Source organism: Syngnathus leptorhynchus, unplaced genomic scaffold, assembly GCF_054491065.1.
Source record: "Syngnathus leptorhynchus isolate UIUO unplaced genomic scaffold, UIUO_Slep HiC_scaffold_795, whole genome shotgun sequence".
Taxonomy (NCBI): Eukaryota; Metazoa; Chordata; class Actinopteri; order Syngnathiformes; family Syngnathidae; genus Syngnathus; species Syngnathus leptorhynchus.
In genome coordinates this window covers 1-5000 of record NW_028232631.1, presented here as the reverse complement: position 1 = coordinate 5000, position 5000 = coordinate 1, and the positions used below count along the sequence as shown (strand labels likewise).

The 5000-nt window shown below is 44.8% G+C and overlaps 3 non-coding genes across 3 annotated transcripts in view; all 3 read right to left on the bottom strand.

The window, feature by feature from the left end:
- The window catches only part of LOC147036160 (28S ribosomal RNA), a 3812-nt gene extending 3332 nt beyond the window's left edge, over positions 1-480 (bottom strand). The window contains exon 1 of the ribosomal RNA XR_015065313.1: positions 1-480. This exon is cut by the window's left edge and continues 3332 nt beyond it. This is a non-coding gene — a ribosomal RNA (28S ribosomal RNA).
- A 397-nt stretch (positions 481-877) lies between these two features.
- On the bottom strand, positions 878-1030 carry LOC147036159 (5.8S ribosomal RNA). The gene has a single exon (XR_015065311.1). It is a non-coding gene; the product is annotated as a 5.8S ribosomal RNA (ribosomal RNA).
- Positions 1031-1748: 718 nt separating this feature from the next.
- LOC147036158 (18S ribosomal RNA) lies at positions 1749-3715 on the bottom strand. Its single transcript, XR_015065312.1, has one exon. It is a non-coding gene; the product is annotated as an 18S ribosomal RNA (ribosomal RNA).
- Between the last annotated feature and the right edge of the window lie 1285 nt (positions 3716-5000).

Below are 5000 nucleotides of genomic sequence, written 5' to 3'. Positions count from 1 at the left end.
CAAGCATCTCAGTTAAACCACCATGATCGAGAAGTCTGACTCCGTTCGGTTAACCTCCATGTAGTTTCACGTACTATTTACTCTCTATTTAGAGTACTTTTCAACTTTCCCTCACGGTACTTGTTAGCTATCGGACTCACGCAGGTATTTAGCCTTTGATGGAGTTTACCACCAACTTTGGACTGCATTCTCAAGCAATCCGACTCTAAAGCTGAAGCATCTAAGAACTCAGGGCATGGTCTAACCTCTACAGGACTATCACCTGTTTCAGCAGGCATATTCAAGAATGCACTTGAAGTTAGAACCGAATTCTAGGCTTCAGCTTAAACACCACATTGCCTTACACTTAAACAGCGTAGGCTTCGGTGCTGGGCTAATCTCTGTTCACTCGCCGTTACTAAGAGAATCCTGGTTAGTTTCTTTTCCTCCGCTTACTGATATGCTTAAGTTCAGCGGGTATTCACGCTCGAATCGAGGTCAGGGCTAAGTTTATAAGGGTATGCTACACACTAATCTAAACTACATCAGTACAGCGTTACAAAGCGAACTAAGCCACGCACCCTGTGCAGAGCAGACTATTAAGTATGCAACAATACTACCCATACAATTAAGGAAGAACCACTAGAACTACTTCACAATCACTTAAACCGCCAACAGCGTGTATAAGCGAGAGGTCTTTAGCCATGACAGTACGGCCTGCTTAATAATCTGGATGAACTAACCACAAATAAAGATAACATTATTCATGGATCGCTCCTCAAGAACCCCCGCCAACAGCGTGAAAGTCCCTGAGTCCAAATGTTCAGCAACAAGAAATCTCGTAGCCATGGTATACTTCCCAATCCGCAACTAATTAAGCGTTGCGATAGGTAAAAGCCGACACTCGATCGAACGTGGCTAAGAGCAAGCCCTTAGCCGCTATTTGCGTTCGAGAGACCGATGATCGGAGCAGTTTGCGTTTCACATTGGTTAACACAGTTTGCTGCACTCTTCATCGATACGTGAGCCGAGTGATCCACCACATGGAGTTGTAATAAAGAAGGCTTCTTCCCTTTTTACGGGGCGCCAACCCCTACATCCGCATACATCCGAAGAAGGCGGCGCAGAGAGAGTGGTTCTCAATGGAACCACAGACAGTAGAATGAATAGGGGGGTGTTTTAGTAACAGCGGTACCACAATGTGTGTGGCCGTAGCCAACCGATACTCAGACCAAACGAGATAGCCGTTACTATTTTATCTCGAAAAGAGTACCAGTCCACACCATTGGGTATAAAGAGGTCAACTATCATAACGATAGTAGAGAGCAAGCTCTCAGATTTTTTTAGGGCAGATGTACGCGACTAGATATGGAGAAAGCAAAATTGATACGAGTAGTAGGAATCTCGTTCGAACCCTCTTGAGTTTTGCGACACTCTCTAACACGGTTATACCGACATTACTCACACAAATCACCAGACATATGAGTCACTAATTTTCTTGATTAGTGGAGTTTTAACGAGTCCTTTACACTGCATGGCCACCTTCCTTGACCACCGTGTTTATTAGGATCACAGTTCGGGTGCCAAACCGAATCATGTGAAACTCTGTCACCTCTGCTCCTGCCCCAATTTTTGACTCAACTCATAGTCTCTCTCGTAGGAATCTCGTTCGTTCTTTATTTATTCATTTATTTGATATACTTTCATATACCGTTAGAATCTCGTTCGCATTTGCTCTCCACCATACTAACACATGTCAGAACTATTTATAATGATCCTTCCGCAGGTTCACCTACGGAAACCTTGTTACGACTTGTACTTCCTCTAAATGATCAAGTTCGGCCAGCTTCTCAGCCGCAATCAGATTACTCCGAAATGCAGCCGATCCATTGACCTTGCTAAACCATTCAATCGGTAGTAGCGACGGGCGGTGTGTACAAAGGGCAGGGACGTATTCAGCTCAATCTGATGAATTGAGCTTACTAGGAATTCCTGGTTCACGGGGGATAGTTACAAACCCCGATCCCAGGCACGACAGTAATTGAAAAGTTTGCCCCCAGCTTTCGCCTGAGGAATACCAAACTCTCTACCACTGTCAGTGTAGCACGCGTGCGGCCCCGAACATCTAAGGGCATCACAGACCTGTTATTGCTCTCTCTCTTGTGACTTGGATATTCACCAATCTCTCTAAGAAGTTCCACATGCTCGTATAGCACTTCGAGACCAGCCGAAGCCAATCAACGAAGACGCCACACAAAATTACACGTGGCCTATTTAGCAGATTAGAATCTCGTTCGTTATCGGAATTAACCAGACAATTCATACCACGAACTAAGAACGGCCATGCACCACTAACCACCAAATCAAGAAAGAGCTATCAATCTGTCTATCCTCATAGTGTCCGGTCCGGGTGAGTTTTCCCGTGTTGAGTCAAATTAAGCCGCAAGCTCCACTCCTGGTGGTGCCCTTCCGTCAATTCCTTTAAGTTTCAGCTTTGCAACCATACTTTCCCCGGAACCCATAGACTTACAGGTTTCCCGGAGATTGCCCGTGGGCTCACAAAAGGAGGCCCCACGGATCATCAGATGGCACCGTTTATGGTCAGAACTAGGACGGTATCTGATCGTCTTCGAACCTCTGACTTTCGCTCCTGGTAAATGAAAACATCCTTGGCAGATGCTTTCGCTTTAGGTCGTCTGGCAACGGTCCATGAATTTCACCTCTAGCGCTGCCATACGAATGCCCCCGTCTGTCTCTTTTTATCATTACTTCGGGTCTATTAAACCAACAAAATAGGACCGAAGTCCTATTCTATTATTCCATGCAAGACTTTTCAGGCACAAGGCCTGCTTTGAGCACTCAAATTTGTTCAAAGTAAACGTGCTGTCCACACTGAACACCCGGTTAAAGGCATTACAGTGTATAGTATCGAAGGTAGAACCCCGTGAGGAAGCTCACACACAACGACACTATCTACACAAAGCCGAAGCCTTATGCAGACACAGCTGGAAGATTCGGTTCAGATATACCACCGACTAAGGCTTCGAGTTACCTCTCTACCCAAGCCAAGCAGTTTCCAAACACAAACCCAGATCCAACTACGAGCTTTTTAACTGCAGCAATTTTAATATATGCTATTGGAGCTGAGTTACCGCGGCTGCTGGCACCAGACTTGCCCTCCAATAGATCCTTGTTGTAGGATTTATAATGCACTCATTTCGATTACAGTACCTCAAAGAGTTCTGTATCGATATTTGTCTTTACTACCTCCTCTCGCCGAGAGTGGGTAAGTTGCGCGCCTGCTGCCTTCCTTGGATGTGGTAGCCGTTTCTCAGGCTCCCTCTCCGGAATCGAACCCTGATTCCCGTTACCCGTCATAACCATGGTAGGCATATCACCTACCATCGTAAGTGATAGGGCAGACACTTCATGGATCCGTCGCCGACAACAAGGCCGACTGCGATCATACAAAGTTATCCAGAGTCACCACAAACACCAGGCAAGCCCGGTTGGTTTATGATCTAATAAGTGCGGCCATCATCTTACGAATCAAGCACACGGGGCACGTATTAGCTCTAGAATTACTACAGTTATCCGTGTAGTAGGTACGATCCAACGAACCATGGCTGATTTAATGAGCCGTTTGCGGTTTAACCATAACAGAGGCGGTGAACTAAGACATGCATGGCTTAATCTTCGAGACAAGCATATAACTACTGGCAGGATCAACCAGATATGTATAACTACCAAATAAGCGGTAGCTATTAATTTTTCTCTCACCACACCTTTCAATAGTCACGTGAGAGTCAAGGCACCCTGGCTTCCAATACCACTGGTCGGCCTTCTGTATCCAGAGACAAGCTCTGTGGGGTTTTATTCACGGCCCAGACCCGAAGGTCCGGCACACTGGCATCTCTTTGTTATCATTAATATTGGTCAGTCGTATTGCAGGATTGCACTAAGTAATAAGGAATTACCTGCGCGCACCCGCCTCAGACACAGTACAAACTTTCATACACATTCTTGATGTCAAGAACCAGTAACCACACGTTAGAAATTAGTTAGCCGGCCCACTAGAATTAAGGAACCTCTAGCAGCTTAACCGGCAGTTACAACACCTCATTTGTGTAACTTAAGCTTAAAAAGCGACAAAAGTTACAAACTCCAGCAAAAAGCCGTATTTTACCATAAGGTGACGATTTTAGATATGACGTAGTTTGTATTTACTACAAAATATAGGTGCTACCGAAAAATCTTCATTATTTAATATTATTAGACTTTTATATTAAATTTTGATATACACTGAGTTCAGGAAGTAATTTGATATGCAATAAAAGGTCTTGGTCGGCCCCCTGCCGCCGGTCGGCGGGTTCCGGCCACTGTCGAACCGGCCAGAATTGTAGCACTATATTTTGTAGTAATTACAAACTACGTCATATCTAATTTTCCCCATATATTATGGGTGGGGATTGATTACGCGTGAACGTGATCGCCTCTTGGTCGAGAAAAAGTCCGCAACTTTGAGAATTTTGCGCAAAATTGACAGGTTTTGCGCACAGACTCATTTAACCTTCTTTTGCCCTCAGCGTGCTTCTAAGCATGCTCAAAGTGCCAAAATTTCGCGCCCCAAAATGCTGCAGCTCCGACGCTTTCGCGTCTGCTGCATCATTTATGGGGGACCCCCACCCCTAACCCAACCTACCGGTTTGGGTTACGGGGGGGGAAGCGGATTGGAATGATTAAGTTTAAATATGCGCCGATAAAAAGCCGTCGTGAATGCAGCACTTTTGTATAAGAAGATTAATTCGACTCTCCTTCAGCTCGATCGTAGATCGAGCTTTTTTTTGCCGAAAATTTTTCAAAGGGACACTAAAGCGTATCGCTGTTTAGCGCAAAAATCGATTTACTTGCGAAAATTACAATTTTTTTGTGAGTTTGCACTGCGTCCAAAATTTTTTCTGCTTGGCATTCTTCTAAAAAAAATTAAGACTTCAAAAATTTTCTGACTATTGAATTTGCGA